Source organism: Acipenser ruthenus, chromosome 3 (assembly GCF_902713425.1).
Source record: "Acipenser ruthenus chromosome 3, fAciRut3.2 maternal haplotype, whole genome shotgun sequence".
Lineage (NCBI taxonomy): Eukaryota > Metazoa > Chordata > Actinopteri > Acipenseriformes > Acipenseridae > Acipenser > Acipenser ruthenus.
The window spans coordinates 100,766,955-100,792,537 of record NC_081191.1 but is presented as its reverse complement, the minus strand read 5'-3'; the positions used below and the strand labels follow the sequence as shown (position 1 = coordinate 100,792,537).

The 25,583-nt window shown below is 38.0% G+C and overlaps 1 protein-coding gene across 10 annotated transcripts in view; it reads left to right on the top strand.

Annotated features, from left to right (window-relative positions):
- The window catches only part of LOC117435469 (sickle tail protein homolog), a 221,321-nt gene that overhangs the window by 79,271 nt on the left and 116,467 nt on the right, over positions 1 to 25,583 (top strand). Inside the window, exon 1 of one of the 10 annotated variants that reach the window (XM_059019804.1) lies at positions 1,221 to 1,496. The exons of the other annotated variants lie outside the window; for them this stretch is intronic. The gene's annotated coding sequence lies outside the window, so the exon portion shown is untranslated. Of the gene's footprint in view, positions 1 to 1,220; positions 1,497 to 25,583 lie in introns of those variants that run through there. 10 annotated transcript variants of the gene reach the window in all.

Below are 25,583 nucleotides of genomic sequence, written 5' to 3'. Positions count from 1 at the left end.
CTTCCCAGCCTCACTACATGGACAGTTTGCCCTGTCGTGTACTTGGAGGTATAGCAAGGACTGTATCATATACTTGATTTATACAGTATTGTATACAGCATGTAATAAAAGTTTTCTGTATTTGTTCATTATGTTTCTTCTCCTGTGCAGAGTGTGTCGTTGCATGTGTGTGTGTTATAAATGAACAGCAGTTTTAAAACAGTAGTTCTTGATGACATACAGTTTGCCTGTGTGTTTTGATATGAATATTTTATTAAGGGATGTCTCTTTCAATAATGAATATCTTTAGTGAAATGCAATACTTTTCTGTGGTCCTGTGTGGTTTGTGCCTGAACGAGACTGGAGTACGACAGCCTCAGGGATCCCAGTTCCCAGTGTTCGGAATCCAGCTTCAATCAACCACTGGTGGGTGAAAGAGAGCCAGTTTGTTTTGAGCAGATGGACTTGGCTGCACTGTCTAAAGTCCCGTCTTGTTTATTCTTTGGTGAGCAGTGGTGCAAAACCTTCCTTATTATTTATTATCAATATTTTATTGTATCTTGGGGATAGGGGAAAAACATTCTTCAGGCTTTTGACTGAAAAGGAAATTAAGATGTTTTCCCTGAGGTGCAAAATAAACCAAAACAAGCAAATAAGTTTCACATACAGAATTGCATTACAACGACGCGCAAAACCCCAACCACCAAAAAAAAAACACAAGATCAAAGAAATGCTTAGTTAAACTGTCAGTGAAATACAGTTAGGTCTGCTTTTGACCCTTGTGTAACATCTGAGATGTAAATCTAACACTTTACCAACAACTATTTGGAGAGCAAAATCATACAAGTATGACTTACAGTGGACAATGTTTGCCTCAGGTGCTCAATAGGGATCGAACAGGGTCCGTAAATTAAGCTCTTAATTAATAGTAGTGCCTTCAGTCTGTTTATTTATTTTTTTGATAGGCTGGGAGGTGACTATAGTCAGTAAATAAGTAGAGAAGCAATGCTTTAAAAGGTAGTAATGAGCTAATTCATCTTGAGACAGTCCACCTCTCACACTGTTTATAACAGCAAACAGAGGGACTCAACACGTACATTCCACACCCCCTTAAATGTGTGCCTCAATGGGAGTCCACAGCAGGAAATCCTCCAAATGTTTTTCCTTTGCCAGTGGAGGAGTCCACAGGCCTGCTTCAGCACTAACCCATCCTCCACACCACTGCTGGGGCTGCCGCTGTGAGGTGAGGTGAGCCGTGCAGGGATACGTGTCATCAGGATTACAAAGAACTTGTTCAGGAGGGCAGACTGCAAACTCGTGTAATGAAAAATTCATCCTCCTAGGCTGCTGAATAATAGCCCCATTGGAGAAGGTAGATTGATTCAACAATCAGACAGTTGGATCACAGAAAGTTAAGGAAGCGCTGGAAAGGGGGCACAATTAAACTGAAAGTGTTACACAGGACCCATTCTCAGCTAGCCCTGGACTTGGATTTTGTTTAGCTGCAGAGAATGCAGGTAAGGAGACAATCTACCCCAGCTGCGTCTCTGTACACCTGTATGCGTGACCAGTGCTGCGTAGTGTTATGCATTAATTTGATCGTTCCATGCTGAGTAATGTGCTGTTATTCATGCTCTGCTGTTGACTCAAAAAATGTCAGACTTACTAAGGACTGTGTTGGTGTTTGTACCACTACAGTGAGAATAAAAGATGTGTCAGCTTAGTGGTGAATTCCTACCATTGTAAAAAAAAAAGAAAAAAAAAAGGAAAGGCTTTGTTGGAGAACTTCACCTGTTGTGGTTTCATTAGTTACACATTGCCTGAGCTGGTGCTTGAATTAAGAACTTAAATCAATAGATGTTGATGAGTTGTTATATGATTTTGTTGTTACAGTCATTCATTTGAGGGAGTTATAGTATTTTAAAGTACATTTAATGTATTTTTAAAATGTATTTTAAGGGATGTACTTGTAGTACCTTTATTAACTTGATGCAGACTCACAGCAAGTTGTGTTTGGTTAAGAAGTGAATGTATGTTGAATTATAACCCTAACACTTGTGAAGTACAGTAAATATGTTAATGTGCAGTTCTGGGTGCTATGCTATATATAACTAATGTAAAGGACTAATGAAAATACAGTACTGTCATGTTTCTGCTTCCTAAGCTAATCGATTTATAGGACTTTTACCGGTAATGCGTATTTAAGTTTTATGTTTTATTAAGGCTGTGCACAAGGAGAACCTAAACCTTGTATGTGGTATTCTCTGTTCATGTCTAGGCATCCCTAAAGTTGTAACGGCTGTCAGTCCATCTGGAAGGATAGCAAGCAATTGTTACACACACATCTGGTTGACAACATACTAGAGTTAACACAAGTGGGAAACATGTTGTAACTCCCTTTTTTTTCAACTGAGGACTCAGCATAAAGCCTCTCCTGCGATAAACTATCCAACCAAAGAACTGTACAATTGCAGTGTCATTTACTTTCCATAGGTAACCAGTATACTGTATGATTTTCCACAGAAGGATGCTCAGAAGACCATGCTGCCTAGTCAATTTAAACTGATAACTTGATTGCACCGATTGCATTGGACCACGATACAGATGCTAAGAGAAGTCCCAATCGGCTGTTCTTGGAATTTGCAAACAGACTTGAGGGATGTTAGGTTGCTGTATTGTGTCAGCAGTTGTCTGACGGTATCATTCAGCCAGTGTGTTTGGTTTTATGCTTGAGATGAAACACGTTACCTTGGGGAGCAGGAGAGTGTGTAGGATAAGCAGAATCTGGGGACCTTTTTTCTGCCGGGAACAGGGTTTCTAATTATAAAACTTGACAGCATCCAGTATTGCTTTCTGTGTTCTAATTTCTTCACAATCTTGACAGAAATATTGGTGAATTTTGAAAGGAGTTTGTCTTCCTCATCACCACCTCCCAGGTGGTTAAATATATTTACAAGGTCAAATATGCATACAAAATATCATGAGGAGTCTGTATAGCAGTGTTTAAACTGGTCCTTGAGCATATCAAGGAATACTGACCTCTGTGTTTGAAAAGTTATGACACCAAGGACCTATATGGGATTGGAAGTCTTTTCTTTCTTTGAAAAAAAAAAGCCTTTCAGATATGCTGTCTGGCTCATTGTGACTAATACTGATTTTGTTTAATATATAGTACAGGTCAGGTATTTACACATAGTCGTGTTCAACATATTCCAACCCCTGTATGTGTCTGGAGTACTAAATATTTTTATTTCATTGATTTTTTACTTTCTTTTTTATTTCATTTAATTAATTTACTTTAAAAAGTGTTGACCCTAGAGCTACTACCCTGCCCTACAATTCTGTTGATCTGTATCATAGGTTTCCTGGTTGTACATGCACTTTGTCACATTCCTTTGGTTTGCTGACAGCGGTTTTTAGTTGGTACACTATGACTAATAAGCATGAAGGCCCCCAGAGGAACCAGGGCACAATTCTTGTGGCATGTGCCAAGGATGATGTACAGGGCAAGGCCAGAGAAACAGCTGGTTCAGGGCTGCAGCTCTTGTAGAGGGAGTTGATGGGAAAGTGTTGTTTTGGAAAGTTGGCTTCTTTAGGATTAGATTTAAAAAAAAAAAAAAAAAGTTTAAATATCCCAAGGACATCTGGCCCTGGGATGGATCACTGGAGAACAGCACTTAACAAATGAGCATCGGGGGAAATTAGGAGAACACTGTCTGGGCCAATGTAAGGAACAGGTTCAGCTGTTTTCTGAACAAAGGTGTCGGCGACACAGTGCTGTTTTTAGCTCCTAACACACTGTAACCATCAAGCTTTTTGGTTTACAACTTTACCAAACAAGCACTGCTGTTGTTGACTGTAATTGTTTTAAGCGTCACAGTTGCCCATATGGCCCGTATGTTGAAGGGCAAAAAAGTTTCTGCGTGAGGCAAAATTGAGTAAAAATGAACTGAAACTGGATCTTGATCTAGACTGGTGACTGCATTTAAGTCCTTCAGCCCCAAGCCAGTGAATTTGTATATAATCACAGAAAATATTAAAGCCTGGAATGGAAAATAAAGTGTCTGTTTCACATCATTGGGTAAATTGAATCCTGTACATAGCGATCTGAAATAGATACAGGTTGATGATTCGTCCAATGAACAAGGCTGCACTCCAGGAGCATCAACGCGCAAACTTTACAGAATTGGAGTCGGGCTCTAACTGTAGCTTTAACCTTCATGTTGCTGTTTCATTCTTGATGTAAGCCTTTAATGGTGCAAGGTGTAGGGTCCGAGGCTTCCACTGTGTAGAAGTGGGATCACATCTGAGCTGTTTAATTTATTTATTTTGTATTATGCAGACCATGTTCATTATTTTTGTATGATCTTTAGTGAGCAGAGGGTAAACAAATCATCCCTGGGGATATAGAGTAAAAGGGCAGCTGTATTTGTACCCTGCTGTTTTTACAGTAGATCACTTGTATCAGCAGTATCAGCCTGTACTGCTGACTTCCACTGGCCGTTCATTTGTGTTTTTATGGCTTTTCTGTCCCTATTTCCGACAGCTTTCCAAGCTAATGTTATTCACAGCCAGGCCGTAAAAGGGAAAACTGCCTGAAAGAAAACAACATAATAAATAATTGCCATCGCAGGCAAACAATAACCACGTTCATAAAGATGAACAATGTCTTTATTGGACTGACAATTTCAAAAAGGGGAGTTGTTAAGACTTCATTCATTTTTCTCTTTGAAGCCAGATGAAGACAATTCGGCAGGCCCAAAAGCCTGTGCCTTTTTTATTTATTTATTTATTTTTTAAATACAGTACATGTATTGGCTATCCAGTAAAGGTATAATTGTTTCTTTATATATTTCGACAAGACATTTTAAAGAGGTAATAAACATAGTCATAAATAAATAGCCTCTTGCAGTAGTCAATTTTATGTCTTTCATTTGTTAGGTAGGATCTCCTAACAGAGAAACCACATCAAAAATTCAATAGGTTAGCGGCTTACTTGGGATTCAGAACCAGTGATGCCCTGCTCCCACTCTTCAGCTCCAACCATTATTCTATGCTTCTAAAGTATCTCAGACCAGACACAGACCACGCCTTTTTCTCATGAATAATTATATCAAATATGGTATTTTAAGCAGTTATAATGTAATGCAAGACTGGGATGTCACCTAACAGTAATTGCAGTCTCCTATTAATAATTGCATTCTAATTGCTGCACAACGTCTACAGAAAAAAGTGTAATATTTGCAAAATAATGTAATATAGGTCCTTGGTAAAACCCGTCTCTACGCATTAATTGATCTTAATAAGCACTCTTCTACAAAATCTTAAAATCTGTCAAGCAAAATAATAACCCGTATATCATCGAATCAAATACATTTTTGCTGATTGTTCTATTTGGTGTGTTGTATCATTCACACACACACACATATAAATGTTCCTATGGAGTATTGAGAGGTAAAAGGATTCTACTGGATTGGTAAAACCTACACATGTAATTATATAATGCAAAGCAGTTGATGATGTGTTATTAAATGATTAATCTTCCGTTATTGATGTATGCAGCAGGTATTCCTATATTAAACTCCTGCGTTGTGAGTTGCTGTTAAAGTGTGACTTTACAGAACAGTTCTTGTGAAGCCACATTACATTTTTTATGTTTGAACATCTGTTAACCCTCTAATTTTCCCATCATGAGATGCATTCTATTATGAATACTGTACTGCTTTTGTTGTAGCAAAGTTGTCAATGTAATGCTGAACACTGATGTGTAATATTGCAGACTGTAAATATCCACTGTGGGGAACTCTGCCAGTCCTGTATGCTAAAGAACTATGTAAATTGAAGTTAAGTGAAATGGGAATCACACGTTTTTGTGAAGTTTATTCCATACGACTCATGCTTACTTTTCACGGGTAAACATCACTAGCTGCCTCACACGTAGCTTTAGCACTTGGATGCTTCATTGGCAAAACGAACACCTCTCACTAGTGGATGTTTTGTATTTTCTGAGGGCTGGAGATTTTTTTTTTTGTTTGTTTAGCTTGTTATGTGAATAAACATTTCATCTCGGTAGGCCATTGTAAGCTTTTGATTGTTCGGGGATAATTACCCCTGTAAATCTTTTTACACTGCATTTTTATTGTATTAGGTTATTCAGTAAAACACCAGCACGGGTTAGAATAGAATGAAACTGCTGTAGTATTTAAAGATCCTTGGCTGTTTACATTATTGAAATCGACCCCCACAGTCATTTTAATTCTCTAAGGAGAGGTTCACACGATGAAGAGAAACTAGAGAGGGTGTTTGGAATGAAGTGCTTACTCCACGTTCTTTCTTACTTGGGGAACTTCCTGCACCCTTTTTATTTTTAGATCGCCAGTGTGCTGAGTGCTGTTTTTATTAAAGAACTAGATTCGTTTTAAGGAGGAAGGTGGAATTTCTAATTAAGGCACTACATGTTATAAACAAGCAAAGTCATTCAATACTTTGTGTTGCCTGTAAACAAAATACCAGTATTGAGTGTCATGACAGCAAGCATTTATGCTTTTTAAAACAGCAGTGTATATTATACTACCTTAATAATACTTACTTGATTAAGCAAGTGTTGGTATTCAGATTGACTACATTACAAATGAATATCATCTTAAACATTTGCATCAACTTACACAAAAACTTACAAAGTGCTTCTCAGCACCACTTAATACATTTTGGGGGTGCGCTCAAGTACCCCTATCATCTAAGTACCCGGTTCAGAAACAAGTGTGATACCTACTGTACTAGACCATTGATGTCTGGCATGATTATGTGTGTCAGTCTCCATTGAGTTTTCCCAATCCATTAGGATACAATAGCTATGGAAGTAGCATTCAGACTCCTGGCTTCTCGGCTCTAGTCTATTGTTCTTGTCTCCAGGGGATACCATTAAAGACAGTGTTTGCACAGTTAATGAGGGCCTTAACGCTTTCCTTATGCATCACAGCAGTGTCTTTATTTTGTTATGAAATCCCTGTTTGTATGCTGTGTCAGCTCAAAGGCTGCTAGTGTAAATGTACAATAGCTTAGGTACCAAAGCAGGAGTGGGGATACCAAAGAAGAGTGAAAAGAATGCATAAATAAATAAAGCAAATAAACCAACTAAAACACATTCAACCCCCTTAGTTTGGTATGTCTGATTCAGGCAGACAGTTTGCGCATGAGAATATGAATATTGCCATTGCCAAAATCATCTTCACTTGTTTTTGTTTGCCATGGGTTATTTGTGCAATGTGAAGTGTCAGGAAGGTATTGAAGCCAGGGGCCTTCTGTAAAAAGCTGGGTTTTTTTCCAAATTCTCTGTGTGATAAAGCATATGACCTAGATTACCCTTGCCAGTAGAAATTCTGACAGCAGCTGGTATTTTAGGGGGGGAAATCATTATTTGTGTAAAACAGTTAGCTTGTGAAGCAGTGCTGCTGTGAATTAGTCCTAATTTACACTTGCAGATGTTGTGGTGGCATTCAAATAAAGTCATAATTCCAGATATAAAAACTAAGTTTTACTATCAGTCACAAGCCTCTTCTGAAGTGTACTGTTTAGTATTGTGTTCTGTGATGTTTGCCACTCCTTAAATACATGTATGTGGCACAGTGGCCCTTGGTTTACTGGTTACAGTAGCTGTCCACTGATGCAGATGTCCCAACTAGTAAATATTTACTTCTACTCCCCCCTCCCCCCCCCATTTTACAGTTCCTACAAATAAATACTGCTTTGCTTTAACATGCAGATCCATTCAACACAACAGCTATCAAAGGTAATTGTTCTCACACTTTCTGCATATCTACTTCATATAGTTTGTCTTAGACATGTCTGTTTCTGGCTCTCTGTATTTGGAACTTCCCACTGAAAACACTGACATACTGAAAAACAACAACGGAGGGTCAGCACAAAATGTAATCACTTCTGACAAGCAGTCTGAAATGATATACAGTACTACCATAATTAAACAGTGAGGTTTAAGTGTGTGTCCTGCTATACTGCACAAGGAGGGTTGTGCAGCTGATGAGCTTGTGGCATTTGAAGATTATCCACCAGTATTGCCTATTTTAATATAATATGTCATTTTTAAACTTATTTCAAAGCCTTTCGTGTTGTTTTTTTTTTTTTTTTAAATCCATGAGCAGATGACTAGTGAATCATAAGGATTTATTAAAAAAAACCAAAAAAACAGTACCCTAATCACTAGTTATGCGTTGAGAAGGGGAGGTTGGGGCACTCTGATGATTGCTGCTTTGAATGACCAAATCATTTGCAATTTTCCAGCAAGTGTCCTGTTCTCAAAGTGATAAGCTTATTGCTATTTCATAGTTGAAGTGTTAACTAAGTACAGCACTACAGCAATCAGAACACCATTGTTGACTGCATCTTGAATTCTGTATGAAGCTGTGATGTCCAATTTCTGTTTCTGAACATCACTATGTAATAAAGAAGATGCTCTAAGTTTTATTGGCCAGTATATCTAATGTCTCTCAACTTATCAGTTGTGTTGATCTGTGTTTTTTTATGACCCTTCCAGTGCAGTAATGTTTCTATGAAGTCTAAAGCTGAGGGAACACACACGCCTACGTTTTCAGGAACAGTTGCTTGTAACCTGGTCGGGAGACCTAGTTTAAGGCAACTTTGCTGTATCAAACCCCAAGTCTCCCCTGGTGTGCCATAAAGCAGCCTGAAACCTAGTCTCCTAAAACCAAGTTCAAGCCACAAAGTGGCTTCATGTTCCCTCAACTTAAGGAAATACTTCATAAAGCTATCCAGCATTTCACATGCAGATTATTTGTTAGGGCCCTGGTATTCAAATCAGATCAGACTAATTCTTAAAAAAAAAAAAAAGTATGACCTTGATTTTCCCAATTGAAGATATTAATGGAGCAAACAAAAATGCTTCAGATGTTTATCATACATTACAGACCATTAACATTTGTTTCCACATCAATACTGAGCTGCTGCTCCCAGTATGTGGCCCTTTGACTATCCAGTTATGAGTCTCCTCTGTGATCGCTGAAGCCTGACAAAGTACCCCATTTGAGAGATGTGTGATTTATTTTACACACACTGTTTAAAAGTAATTTTATTCACAGTAAAACAGGTTTAAAAGGCACTGCATATCAACAGGACACTCAGTACTGCATCTCCAGCCCTGCCCCACTCCTTGTTCGCGGCATCACATATCTCTTCATAGTAGTGCATACGTCTGTGGTGAAGGGTGTATTGCTCAGATCAGCTTCTATCGGCCTCACTCGGCCATGGAAAGCTTTTCTCGTTTTTATCCCGAGAAAAAACAACTAGGGACCTATGCTTTACGTCTTTTTTTACGTCCGGACCGGAAAGGAAAAATTGTAATGTCGGACCTGGTCCGAGATAGGACTGCAAAGGGTTAAGATCACTCGTAGCAAAATATCAAATGCACAGAAATGGCCCCACTTCATTTTAACATAATTATATTTTTGATTTTCTCAAATGCACAAATATTATATGGTAATGTTTTAAAATTCTAGACATATATGTTTGAATTTCTTCTGTATATTGGATCTCACACACCATGACAAACTTGTGCCATCTCGTTACACTGCCTGCAAGAGGTTGCATAGGCTGGACCTTCAAAGCACCACCTCTGTGCCATCTTTGTTTGGGGTAAGACCAGAAAAGACCTTTCAGAGCTCAAACAGGCAATGAAACCGTTGTCTGCAATGCCATACAAGATCTTGTAACAAGCTCATTTTATATTATAAAGCGAACTAGAAGTACTTCCTGAATGGTCCTTCTGCTAAAAAAAGATTGAGTTAAGGATTTTATAATACAGCTTATAAAAAACCCTGGCTTTTCTCTATAAACATACAGTACAATATGTGTTTAACTTTAGTCACTAACACAGTACAATGCACGGTTACTGACTATTCCTGGTAAAAGCTGTTGGGGGGGGGTGGGGGGGTGGTTATGAATAGATTAAAGGGAATAAATCAACGTATATATTCAATATACAGTAAATGGTCGATTATTGCTACACATGACAATGACCTCATCATGACCAAGATGCAGTCTACAAACACTTTAAATTAGCTACAGTACTGTGTCGTTAATAATAAATAAGAAATGCTGTGAACGTACAGTGTCCATTCATTTATGTTTAATTATTTATCGATTGCTCATACACTTTTTATTTATTGATTGCTTTTAAAACACAAGGCTTTTTTGGTGATAATTAACCTATAATAATTCCCTGTCACCTGTTCCCAATTCTTATATTTTACTTCTTGTTTATTATTTTGAGCACTGAAAATACCTGCTACTGTAGCTTTTCTCTCCGTGAGCTTTATTAGTGAATAATTGTTGCTCCAAGCATTTAATTTAATTCCAGCTTCTTAACAAAGGTCCAGTTTAACTGCCTGTAATGGGTGGTTACATTTCTGTGAAGAAACAGTCAAACAAAAAAAAAAAAAAGTGAAAATACTGTCCTGGAACTAGAGATACAAGAGCTGCATACACTGTGCTCAGTCTTTAACGTGATTACAGAAGATTTTCACATATCTGTGCCAGTCATGATAGTGTGTCTGTAATTTTGCCTCAATATTCTTGCAGTGAAGGTTCTCTGCTGGTCCCCCTCCTGTGAAGCAATCCTTTAGGGCAGGGTATTTTTCAGAGAGCTCCCTAGGACAAGTCATTTCTTAAAATGTGTATTTTTTTTAAATTAATATTTGTGCAGGGGTCCAATAGAACCTTTGACTATTGAAGACTGACTATGGAAACAACATGAACAGTCGACTGGGATAATTCTGCTAAGCAATATTTATTAAATGTGTAAAAAAGTTATTGCAGAGAAGAAGAAAATCAGTAGATGCCAGTTTGGGTGGTTTTATTTTTTTTTAACACTAATCCTAATGCATGTAATTGGATTGCCCCTACTACAAGATTGTTGGCATTTTTTAAATGTTGATGCAATCATATTTTGCAACGGCATTTGTACAGTAAAAGGCACTCATTGCTTTTGATAGCTGTACCATTTTATCTGCTGAAAGTTCACCTTCTGATAAAAAAAAAAAATAGCAATGACCTTTCTGCTGTTTTTATTTTAAAAGTAAAGTTTTTATTTTATTGTGTTACATGTTCCCATGTGTTGCTACAACTGTTTACGTAAGGTGTGTGTATTGTTTTATTTTTATTTTTTGGTACATTTTGACCACTTTTTTAAACTTTTAAATTGCATTCCCTGCCTCAAGATGGCTTCACATATAACCACATGGACCTCTCAGAACTACATTTCCCATCATCCTCCTGCTCACTGTTAAATCCATCTGTTACATATGTGAGCAGGAGGATGATGGAAAATAAAATAAAACGGTCCTTATGTACCCTTTAATATTTCTAGATTGTTGTACTCCCATTTGTTTTTGTCTGAAATATTGAGGCCACCATGAAGTAGGGTGACCAGATTTTCAAAGTTCAAAACCGGGACACATTGTTAAATAATTGATAAGACTAATTAAACCATTTAAATAGCCATCCTTTCACTCTTAGTATTATCTTTTTTTTTTTTTTTTTAAGCAGCTAGCTAATTTCAGTACACTCCTGGGTGTATAGTTTGTGGCTAGTTTAAATAGCCATATTGTGTTATATGTGTTGCAGACTTTTATATTGAGTTGAATAATAATAATAATAATAATAATAATAATAATAATAATAATAATAATAATAATAATACAATTAAATCATTAAAATACATTTATATTTTGGCATTTTTCTTTCTTTCTTTCTTTCCTTACTGACTGTGTCAAGCTCTCTTTATTGACGTTGTTGATGTGTTACATACTGAACAGCTACAAAGGCCTTTGATGGAAAACCGGGACTGTCCCGGCTGAACTGGGACGTCTGGTCACCCTGTCATACAGCCTTTATTGATTGAAAGTATAATGTTCTATGTTTGAAAGTATCTATTCTTTACAGAAGCAATTTCAAGAAAATTGTTTTTCAGATAAAAACTAAATGACAGTGTAGCCGGGCGGTAGAGAGCCCTGCTGTGTAACTGTTTTTTGTTTATTTATAGAACGGGGTTTCCCCCTCCGCCCCTGTGTTATTTTGTATTAGTTTGTTATGATTTATTTATTGTATTTGTGGCGGCGTACCGCTGTGTTATTGTATTTATATGACTGCAAAGCGCCACGTATTTTGTTATTGTTTTTGTTATTTATAGATGACGGAATAACCGTGCGGTTTTGTTTATTTTAAAACGTGTTCTGGCAGAGGCGAGATTGGTGCTCCTCCTCTGCCAGGAATAATCAATAAACTCGTGCAGAAGATGGCCATCTCCCGAATTAATTAATTGATTAATTTTGTTGCTAATCGGGAGATGGTCACCTGCATAAAAGCCTGCAGCTCACTGCACTCGTGGTGGGTGTGTTAGGAGCGGAGAGAGCGAGAGGAACGAGAGAGAAAGAAACAAAACGAAATAAAACAAAACAAAACAAAACGAAACTTAAATATATATATATATATATATATATATATATATATATATATATATATATACAGGAACAGTGACTGCCCGTGATTATTTTTGGTTTAACATTTTTATTTTGCCCTTTGAGCAAGTGTTTTTGTGTTTAAATATTTTATTTATTTTTGTTATTTAAAAATAAAACGGCGCCCAGCCGTGTCTTTCTTTTGAAACTGCAGTGCCTGGTGTCAGTTTGTTTTTAGTTCCTGCTTCTGGCCTGACGTCAGACGACTCGTGGTGTCCAGGTGGTATCACCAACGCCTCCTAGACTCAGGCAGAAGTAGGGTACTGCAGTTTTTTTTGTTTTTCATTTTTTCGATTATTACTTGTGGAGTGAGAAGGAAGAAGGGGAGGAAGGAGAATGGGAGGAAAGAGGATGGGAAGGAGGAAGAGCTGCAGACAACAGCAACAGCAGGCACAGGAGGAGATCAGCTGAGAAGACCTCCTCCACAGCATAAGTAAAACCTACTGTTGTTGCATCTCTGGAGAGCGGGGGCATTTTCCAGTTAATTGCCCCCTCCCCGAAGAGCGGAGTTACACCTATAGGAGAGGAGACAAGGGGAAGGAGTCAGTGCGTCCACAGCTCAAAAGGGGGAAGGCCGAACGTCTACAGCCCACGTCTCCACCAGCAGAGGGAGAGTTCCTGCTGGTTCCACCTCCACCAGCAGAGGTAGAATACCTGCTGGTTCTACCTCCATCGCCGCCACCAACAGAGGTAGAGTACCTGTTGGTTCCGCCTCCATCGCCGCCACCAGCACAGGTAGCATGCCTGCTGGTTTCCCTGCTGCAGCCAGAAGGGGAGGAGCCCCTGCAGCCTTTGCAGCCAGAAGGGGAGGAGCCCCTGCTGCCTTCGCAGCCAGAAGGGGAGGAGCCCCTGCCGCCTTCGCAGCCAGGGGAGGATCCCCTGCCGCCTTCGCCGCCAGACAGGGAGGAGGCCCTGCTGCCTTTGCCGCCCTGCCGCCCTTTTGTTTACACCTTTTATTTTGCTGTGAGCAAGTTTCGTTTCTGTTCAAACCTTTGATTTATTTTTGTATTTAAATAAAACAGCGGTCAGCCGCGTCTTTCTTTTTGAAACTGCAGTATTGGTGTCAGTTTATTTACGTTCCTGCTTCTGCCGTGACGTCACCGACTCAGCCACCCTGTCACAGACAGTTAAAGTAGGCCTAAGTAGTGGGGTTTCGAAAAATATAGCAATTCATGTCCCCACATGTTGCTACAACTGTTTAAATAACGTACCTGTATTTTTTCTTTTCATTGTAAACATCCTGACAACTGTTTACACTTTAAAGTCTGTTTCAAAGCTATTTTCAAAATAGCCATGCTAGTGCACTGATAGTATAAGGATTATCGCCCACATTGTCAAACAGGTAAAACAGAAATAACGATCAAATGATGTGGTATGGAAAAGAAAAGCCAGAGCACTTGTTATATATATATATATATAATTTAGTTGCTCTTCCTGCAGTGATTTGGAGGGCAGATCTCAAGTCCCAGTGAAACAGACTTTAAAGTTACAAGTGCATACATGCCAAGACTCCCGATTCAGAGAATGATTCTCCCGTCTCCCGATGAGACTCAAGAAACTCTCCATTTTGTAGATTTGCCAATTGTAATGTATTATAACATTAAGTAAATGTTCTCTAACAAGTGCCCCACTCGCTCGCTGTCTCGCTTGCTCTACAGGGGAAACAGTAAAAAAAGCTATGTATATATCTTAATTGAACACCACCAGCCCCTGCCCCCCGCCGGCTTGCTTGCTCAACAGCACTCCATCACCCCACCCCCGATGGCTCACTCTCCCAACAGGGGAAACTATAAAAAATGGTATGTATATATCTTAATTCAGCACCCACCGCTGCACGATGGTACCGATTTTCAAAAGTTGTGAGGTATGTAAGTGTAACAAGTTGTCAAGAAAATATTGCAGGTACGTTTTTTAAACAGCAGCAATACCATTTAAAGAACCCCACTACTTACTCCTTAAAGGGTATATAAAGACCTTTTTATTTTATTGTGTGTTGCTACAACTGTTTACATAAGGTGTTTTATTTTATTTTATTTACATTTTGATCATTTTTTAATCTTTTAAATTGCATTCCACTGCCTCCAAGATGGCTTCACGTGGACCTGCATGGACCACTCAAACTACATTTCCCATCATCCTCTGCTCACATATGTAACTGAGATGGATTTACCAGTAATAATGGGCAATGTAGTTCTGAGAAATACATCAGAGGCCATCTTGTAGCTATAACAGAAACAGCCAGAGAGCACTCAATTTAAACGTGAAAAAAGTGGTCAAGATCTAAAAAAAATAATAATTAAAACAATACACAAACCTTACTTAAACAGTTGTGGGAACATGTAAATAAAATAAAAAGGTCCTTATATACCCTTTAAGTTAGACTGACACAGTGTAAGCATTGAAATAGCTCATCCCTCAGAAAAATATACTATACAATGGTAAAACATATATACTGCAGTAGTGTAACTAAAATTGCTTTATGAGGACTGCAACCATTCTGAGTAGTTCTGCTTTCTCTTGCTCTTATATTGAGATTTCTAAATTCATTTTTATCATATCTGTGCAGACTCTCTAACTATATCATCTGTAAAAATACACCAAACCACTATATACAATAGTTGGTTTTGTTTTTTTTAAGAGTAAACTTGTTTTGGTTTACACCTGGGTGTGAGGAAAGCACAGAATTCCATGGGTTTCAGCCAAAATAATCACAGGATGTGAGGGACACACAAACAATTTGAACAATAATGGTTGCGTCAGCGAGACCTGCCTTTTTGACACAGTTCTTGCTGCTTTTATTTTGTCCCCCTTGTTTTCCTAACGCACTACCAAAATCAACACGAGGACAAAATGTACAATAAGTAATTACAACATGTGTTTTAGTGATTAATATAATAGAAACCCAAGATATTTACATATGTTCTGGAATTGAAACCTGTGGAAAATTATTATTATTTTTTTTAAACAAGCAGGGTCTACATCAAATTCTGAGTAATTAAGGGCTTAAGGGCCACTTTTTTTTTATTGTTTATTAACTGTTAACGAACATTGTTAGTTTTGAACTAAGGGTTAAACATTAAGATCTTTATAAACGAATGTAACGTTTTGGGATGCCCTGCCCTTACGGATTCTGTTCCCTGTCTGTGAACTGAGGTTAAAAGTTCTACAACACTATCACCACAAATGCAGATGAGCCGGCTCGTGTGCATTGTGGTTAAGACTAAGAAAAACCTGATTTAATTTGCTAAACATTACTACGGTAACAATTTGAGGATTACTGTACATGAAGACTGACTGGGCCAAGTAAGGCCTGTCCTAAAGGGAAGGATGATATTCGTCAGTGTTTCCTGCTCAGCTAAGGTTGGGATTAGGCTCCACTGTGAAGCTCAATCGAGGCTAGTAACAGCTTGATCCTCTCGTTTAGGAAGCTTTGAATAAATACTAATGACGACAATGATACAACCACCTTGCGTCAATTAAAAAAAAAAAAAAAAAGTTTTAACTTCGTAATACAACGTTTTATGATTGCGTGTTTCAGGGTTGCTCCTGTTCAGCGGTGACCTCCTATGCAGAGTTCTTTCCCAGCTGTGTGGAGAGAGGTGCTGTTAGTGCAGCAACCCACCCATGTTATCCCACTGTGAGTCAGCCAGTGTCTGAGATGAGGATGAGATATTGAAGCAGGATTTTATAGTTGCCAGTTATCAGATCCCACTGTTTGGAGAGACTGTTGCAAAAATCTGTTTCATATCTCAGTACAAACTTCCCCATTCTTTTTACCGAAAGCTGTACTTAATTTGATATTTGGAGTTTTCCCTTAGTATGTGTAATGGGCAGTGTTGTGTGATACACAGCCTTTACGGATTCTGTCCAGTCCCCTGTCAGTGAGATATTGATGAGGTTAAAAGCTCTAAATCCACAATGCAGACGAGCCCGGCTCTTTTGCATTGTGGTTTAAACGCTTGCATGTGGTGCGTCCAGCCTGCGCCGTTACATCTGAAATAAAAAGCAGAATGATATACTGAATAAAAAAGGGGTGGTTTGTTTTAACACATTCTCACTTTTTAACTCTTTAGAGTCCGCCTAATGTTAAAAATCCCGCCAACGACCTGGCCCTTAAATCTTTTTACTCAGGCACTGTAAGAGACAGCCCTGCTGGCAGGGCACCGTTCGAAAGAGCAGAGTCAGAGCTTCAAAACGAGCCGTGAACGTCAGTGTTTTGCAATGTAACCACTGCACTGTAAGACAAACCTACCTCGGTTCCGATATATATATATATATATATATATATATATATATATAGTGTTTGTGGATCTGATGCATGAGACATATCCGCTGTTAGGGTTAGGTTGCCAGGGTTGCTACTTTGCACAGCTTTCAGCCGCAGTAAATAGCTCCATCTTGCACCACATGATCAGGGTCCCTGGGATGTAATTTGAATGCGTTTTTATTTTATTTTTTTTTCAATTGTTAATTTGGTTGCTTTTGTATATATGGCCATAATTCCTTTATTTTTTATCCAATTTGTAAAAAAAACACAAAAAAAAACCATGTTCCCTACATGTTGAAGTTTCATTGTACACTGTCAGATTTGAGCTGGCCATGCTAAAATACATTTTATAAACAATAAATAATGTTTTTTTCTAAAAAGTGTCTTTTTTTTTTTCTCTGATTTTGTTATCTGTACTAAACAGTGACCCAGACGATTTAACTTTTTTTAATGGAAGCCTAGCGTGTGCACATTCATTTCATGTATGCCATGTACCTGTAACCTTTATAGTTAAAGAGTTATAGCCACAAATCTATCAACAGTAAAATAACAGGCGGAAATAGTTTGGGCCCTAAGAAATATGTCTCACATACACTCACGCATGCACACACACGCTCACGCACGCACACACACGCACACGCACACGCACACACACACACACACACTCACGCACACACACACACACACACTCTCACACGCACAGACACACACACTCACGCATGCACACACACACACACACACACACACACATACATACACACACGCACACACACTCTCACACGCACAGACACACACACTCACGCATGCACACACACACACACACACACACACACACACACGCACATACATACACACACGCACACACACTCTCACACGCACAGACACACACACTCACGCATGCACACACACACACACACACACACACACATATTCACCTAAAGAAGTGCTTAAACACAATGATGAAGTTCACAGCTCATGTCAACAAGTTTTCCCCTGCAAAGGAATGGAGAGCAGACAGGTGATTTATCTTAATAAGGTTGGCGTGCTTCACTTTTATTTATCCACTTGTCTTACTTGTACTGTTTTGATTAAATGCTTTGATAATATAGAGATCACATTGTGACTTTTTTTGTGAAGAAACAGCTTGTCTGTTCTTGCCAGTTGAAGTGAGGATTGACAAATATGAAATAACAACCAGCATTGTATTAAATGTTTTTCTTCCTCTCCTGTGTGGTAGATTAGTGGGGCATCTTGGATTCAGGATACCAGCTGTGAATCGGTAACCTTTGACTCCCGCCAAGCGACAAATCTTTGTCACGACTCGATGTTAAAACTGAGCCAGGGCACCATGTCAGTTTAACAGCAGCCATATGTGGGTCGATTAAGAAGATGTCAGGATATAACATGTACAAGGGCCTGGCTGTTTGAAGATAGCATATGTGTCCTAGTTTCTTTGCATAGCTCTGATAGATTAGATGGCTTTAATCTGAATGCATTTTCAGAGTGTCTAAAAACATGTATGTGATTGCCAACTTTTTAAAGCACTCGGTTATATTAATGAATTCTCCTAATTAAACAGTCCTGTTTACAAAGTGCAAGAGTCCATGAACTTTAAGCATTTGCAATGCTAATTATCCAGAAAATGATGTGCAAGTTGCTGGTTACATACAAAAGTAGAAGTTTGTCCACAGTGTTTTGCCCAGGAACCTAAAGTATTTGCATTTTATAATAATGGCATTTACTTATTGTATGTGCTTCATTAAGCATGCATTAGTGCTGGTGACAAATTTCATTTTTCTGCTTGAACTTCAAGTTAAAAGATCTGTCCACAAAGATTATTTAAAGAATACATTTTGTAAGTCTATTTAATTTAAAGTGGTTCCCCGACATTTTCAACACTGCAGATCCACACATGCGGCTGTCTAGCTGACGATGAGGGCAAAATGTTAGTACTGATAGAAATAGCCATCGTGAATTTTAAAGAATGCTCACCAGGGGAGCAATGCTGAATGAATGCACTGAGACCTCAAACTCACTGCTTTATATCTATTCATAGTTTATTATCCAAGTGATATGCATATATTGGCTCCAACAGCACCTCTTGTCTATATTCCACATTGTGTTCCCCATGTTCTGTGCCAGTCCAAACTTCAGCACCCTACATCAGCCAGGTAAGATACAGCATGTGTTGATATGCCAGCAAAACTTTATACAAGCCTTGTAAACAGGTTGGTTATATATGTAGTGTCTGATCTATGTCAACAATCAGGCAATATTAAATGGTAGCATTTTACAGTATCGTTTGATAGGGCTGTAGTCGTGTGTTCGAGCACATGCAGTAATTTGTATTTATTTTTTTACTCCTGTAGATCATAAATTTCACAATCCGGGACACTGAGTCAGTTGATTTTGCTGGTTTGCTACTGCATACATTTAATTGATTTTCCTGAGGGGTCTGCCCAGTCCCAGATGCATTGCATCAAGTTTCAGTCATTTCTTAAAGACCGTGCAGAGCGGTCAAGGATTTTAACAAGATACAGAGATGGTGTTATTTTATGAGCCCAATATAGTATTGTGAAAGAAGAGAGTGCCTTCAGGGTTCACCCACATTGACGTTAAACAGTAAATTAAAAACACCAGTGCGTTAATCTAAAAATGCCTATTTTAATTACATTTGTTTATTGTAAAACAAAAGTGCCATATTCAAAATTGACTTTCGCCTATCCCAGCGGCAGGCAATCGAATGTTGCTCTTATATGAATGTGATAATAACCTATATTCACTTTATATAATAAGTGGTGAACAATTTTCAACCGGCTGGTTATTACGGGAAACCGCAGCACGAGCTGTCAAACAGAAAGGAATTTCATCTGTACCACATATAGCTGCTGTCTTCTCTCACTCGCTTCTCAACGTAATGTATACTATACTTTCCTGTCCATGAATCGTGGTGGAGAACTCAATTAATTTGATATAAAAATAATATCTTGCTATTTGCAATAATGACCAAATACAGTTCCCCAGAATGTACCTTTCCAACACTAGATGGCACTGAGAAAACAGCACCATTGAAGCAGGCATGCAGGGGCTGTGTTTCACTTGAATCAGCAGGGATGTTTAAGATTTTCAAAACTGGTTCACCTACAGTTAGTGACTAAAAATACATTCTTAAGGCTGGGACCTTGAAGGAACAGATTTTTTTGTAGTATAGTTTTTTTTATATATATATATGTTTTTTTAACAGTGCTTTCTACTTTGTGTGTGTGTATAATTATATATATATTAACCACTTCCTGAAGTTTAGTTAAATGTTAATACATAGTCAATAGATTTGCCATTTATTTCTATCATTAGACTGCAGTTTAAGCTCATATTTCACATGTACTGTATGTTGAGTATGCTTTTTGAGACTTGGTAGTTTTCTGCTCCAGTATAGAAATATATACAGTACAAAGACTGCTATGTAAATCTGCTAATACCCTGTTCACATTTGCAAACATGATTGTGAATGGCAACCATGTGGTTTAAATGCACATTATTTATGTAGTGTGGATAGCTTATAGAATAATATCAGCAATGCTGCATACCAGTCTTTGTACCGTATGTCTTTTTACTGGAGCAGGAACCTACCAAAAATCATACTCAACATACATGTGAAATACAAGCTCTAATGATTGATACACACACATGCATGTCATGTCTATTGACTGTGTATTAACAGGTAACTAAAGTTCAGCAAATGGTAATTGCATATTAAAGACATACTTCTTCATGCCACTCAAAATAACGCATTCCCATGTACTTTGTCCTTGGTAAGTTGGTAGACATGCATAATCAACTGGGAAAGAGCCTGTTGTTGCTGTTGTTACATCCCTGGGCAAACGTTAAGTGATACCCTTGACACACAAATCAAGATTACTTTGAATTCTAGTTATGTTAAATGATTCGTTCTTCCCAGCATTTCCAATGATTCCAAGGTCTTGTCCTTGGACTGAAGTAACTGTGTGTCGATTACAAACACGGACACAAACATTTACAAGTTTCAAAAGAAATGAATCCATCAGCAGTTTCCTAGTGCTGCCCACACAGCAAATCCCCATGCTAAGCCGTGGTTACCCATTCAGATTTTTATATTGTTAAGAGAAACTATGCAATAGTTTTTGTTAACATTCAGTATGCAGCAAGACCTATGGAGGATAATTTGGTCTAAAATAAAAATAAATAAATAAATAAATAAATAAATAAAAAATAAGCCTAAATACATCAATAAATAAGAAAAAAAACCCAAAATACATAAATAAATAAATACATAAAAAACGAAAATACATAAATAAATAAATAAAACATGAAATAAATCAATAAATAAATGAAATACATTACATACATTTATTTATTCATTTATTTCGTTTTTCATTTTGGCACAATCTTTTCACACTGATATTTCTCATTAGCTTCAATCATACTGGAAGGGCGGGACAATACGTTGGGGCATTCGATTATCTACTAACTGGTCTGCCACGTTTGAGTCAACTTAGAATGGAGAAGAAGCAGTAGTGATACAGTAATACAACACACCCTCGCTATAACGCCCTAATAATAACATAATAACAAACCTTCGGCTGTAATGAACCTGGATCCCAACTAAACAATAGATTTTTCACTACAGGGAAGTTAACTTTTCACTGTCATAAAACAGTGCGCACTGTGTTACTATGTCTTCAAAACAAAAATAATTTTATATTGCAACAAAGCTGGAAATTATTGATCGATTGAAAAAAGTAGCAACACAGGCATACTGAAGCTGACACCTGGGATCCTTCAAGAAGCTGCTTGATGAGATTCTGGGATCAATAAGCTACTAACGACCAAACGAGCAAGATGGGCCGATTGGCCTCCTCTCGTTTGTAAACTTTCTTGTGTTCTTATGTTCTTATATCTGCTGTGAATATTGTTTGTCAGAAAATATGGGAAAAAGCACTCTTTTTGGCTCATTTAGCTACCATGCAACAGACGCGGCAAAGCAAAATTGATTAAAGAAAAAAGAAAAACCTGACTCAAGCATCTGATGAACTTTGATATTTCAAACTTTTCATGTGGGATTGATTTGGAAGAGAAACTCTTTCAGTTTGGGATTACTTGCATGTTGGATTGAAACCAAACTAAATATTTAAGATTTGGTGCCCTTTGAATCGTTTCATGTTGGATTGATTTAGAGTAAAAGTTTGGTTTCGATTCAGGTTTAAAGAATAGATTATTTAAAGAATAGAATAAAGCAAAGCGAATACTGCATACATGTGACGAACAGGTACATGTAATTCTACTTTTATTCACAATCTCATCTCATTAACTTACTCCAATCATTTTGTCCTTTCACTATAACAAACCCCTCGATATATGTACTGTATTCTCAAAAATGTCTAAACCAATTTCACAAATGCTAAGAGAAGCTGACGTCTTATTCTGCTACTGATATATTACTGCCACTGGTATTGATATATAGGTGTGTAGGATTTGATGACGAATTGTCTGCAGGTTAGTTATTGCACCTGCCTCGATATTTTCATCAGTACATGCCAATATCTGCCCTATTCTTTCCAACAACCATTTCTACCCGATACATCGTCATTTTCTGACACCAGGCTGAAGTTGTTTTGATATTGGACATTTGCAGTACACCCTATAATACAATTATAGTGCCAGCTTCAACCGCTCCTACTCAGAAAACTAAACGCAGGAATGGTTTGAAATGTACTCTTTGTACAATTGCCAGGGTACAATTATCAGTGACAGCCATGATGTGCGTCCATATGGATATGCATGTATCTTAATGCGCAAAGGACCCCAGAATTACTGTGAATAGATGAGGTGTAGCTGTATTCTGTTGAATTTCAAACTTTAACAGATTGTCGCCACGGTAACACTTTAAAATAAGTGTCTGTAAGTCCAAAGTAACTAACACATGATTTCCTACTGATTTCAAATTAAATTCCTATTGAATTCAAGTCACAAGCATGACTTCATGACATACTTTTCATGACTTTATAACATTTCCCTTAATACACATGAACTAATCATGAACAGACACTTATTTTAAAGTGTTACCGGTACACCACCTTGTTTGTTCAGTATTCCATGCAATGTATCACTTTGGGTGATATTAGGGATTCATTTCACATGAATCAACGTTTCTTTACAGACACTCACACTGGCCAGACTTCAGTGTGTCTGCGATTTAGTCTCCTCTTTTAGCCTTTTTGGCCTATTTCTGAATGTGTTATTAGGAGCTGTCATAGGAGCTGAGAAAAGTTAAAACAACCTAATTAAGCAAATTATTAGTTCAATTAAGGGTATAGCTAAGTAATTGAGAGCTCAGTTGGAATTAAAGCCAGAAGACACTGGTGTCCTAAGTACCAGGTTTGAGAAGCCCTGACCTAGTGGGTTAGGCAAATGCCCCCCTCCCCCTCCCCCGACCCCCCCATCCCGCTCCAAATTTCCACTTTAAGCACTGCTTATCCCATATGAAATTCCTTCATATACATGTTTGGATTTTCCCATACTGAAACACTCTTGCAATTCAAACCTGTAGCAGTTTCGAGTGGTTCCAGTTGCTTTGTTCGTTTATTCATTCACTCATTTACTCATTCAAGCCCACTAAGTTCAAACAACGTGACCAAGGTTAGTGGTTGTAGTATCTTTTGGTTATTGTTCATTTGCTTTAACCACTAGACTAAACTACTTCCCCCATTGTCGCTAATACACGTAGCTCGCCTTGCAAAAGTTAGACCCTAACCACCCACTTCTAGTGTTCTGGAATCATAAGGCAGATAATTAGGCTTCTGCATTCAGATAGAGACAGCACAGCCATCTTATTTTACAGCCTGTAGCACACACACAAAGAGCTTAAATAAACATAATTCCTCCTCTTTATTTATTCTTCTTTTTTTTTTAAACGTGGGCTGAATGTCCCTGTTTAGATTGATAGTGTTTTACTGCAGCAAAACTTTTGAGTTGGAAGGTACACCTGGAAAATAAAAACCCAAAATATTCATCAGCTAACATGTGTCAGGCAGGTGCAGCTTGTATTCAGGCATGTAGCTGTCTGTCTGGAGTCACATTTCTGTTCTCCATTTTAGATATTAAGTAGCTGCAACTTCTCCTTTTTTGATTTTATATTTTTTGCTGCTCTCCCAAGTATGCAAACAGGCATTCTGAATATATAAAAGTCCATGCAAGGGTGCACAAATATCAGTTTCTAAAATAAACAGTCTGACTGGCCAAATGGACAGTTGACGATTCCCTGACTCCCCTGTTCCTTTGAGCCTTTGTTTCGAACACATCACAGTGCTGTCAGCTTTGTTTTATGTCAGGAGGCTTAGAACTTGAAGATCCATCAGATGTGAGCATCAATTATTTTGTCAGTTTTCAAATTTATAGTATATGTAAAGGTACAATTACATTTATTTTGCCTGCAAAGGTTTTTTTTTTTTTAATGAATTTATGACTAATTTCATAACTAATTGCATAACATTTTACTGATAGCACACTGAACACACATCCTCTTGCTTTACTGTAGGCATGCATTTCTCAGACCTGTTGTAGAGTGCAGTTGGGTTTGTTAGCCATGACCTTGTGATGATGTCACAAAGGTTAGGTCCTAAAGAATACAGCATGTATACCTGATGTGTGATATGAATTAAGGTCTGAAAACATCTTTATTATTGGACATTGACTAAAAAGATGATTTTTGATGTCCCCAACTTCAAAATATATATATTATTTTGGATCAATTGGTAAAGTTATGGATATCCATTAAGTTAACTTAAGTATCTTTTCACCAAAAAAAAATGTGAAAAGGAAACTGCCCTTACAACAATCTACTGCAGAATGCTGCCTTGGTAAAGCGCCCCTATTGATACTGCATAGGTAAAGCATAGGCAGGGTGTGGTTATGGAGGGTTAATGCAAGGGCATTACAAGTTTATACTGTATGCAGTGGATATATGTACAGTACTCAACGTTGCTCATACATTTTCCTTTTAGACTGCAGCAAAAAAAAAAAAAAAATGCACCCACCTTAAAAATAGTTTTATAATACCATGGCAGAAATATCCCTCATACTGTATCTGTGGGGTTACGTTTAATGAGCTGTCCCAAATCATCAGAACATAAGAAGGGATGATTCACAATTCATGCAATCTGAGTGACGTGTTTAGAGCAGAGAAAAGCAGAACAAAAGAGACAGGCTTTAACGGCACATTGCACTTGTCAAAGATGAAGCCTTGTTTGAGAGGGAGGGATAAAGAAAAAGGCTGTACCCTTACATTTGATCCCATTATAATTTCACAGTTCTGAGAATTACCATACAGAAACCCCAACAGAACCGTCAGCAGACCACAGCATTGCCAGCAAGGGGAACACAATGGATTTGGAACAAATATTGCAGAGTTATCCTGAAACCTGAAAGGTATTGATGTGGTGTCACCGTACTGTAGTGGATCTGTGTGTATTGGTTCCTACCATTGTCATGAAGTTGTTATATCAAATTCATTTTAAAAAGGTTACCAATGTGGTGCCTGCCATTATCTCAACGACCTTTTGAAGTAGACTTGTGCTACAACTGTCCTATAGAGTTCTTCTTTCTAGCACAGCCCTGTCTCATTTGGGACAGTGGTTCTTCTCTCAGTTACTGTGTGATTGCGGCCTCATTGTTGTAATACAGCACAGACTCTTACTGTAACAGCACAGTTCAAATCCTTAGGAATTTGTTTTAGTACAGAAAAATCATATATC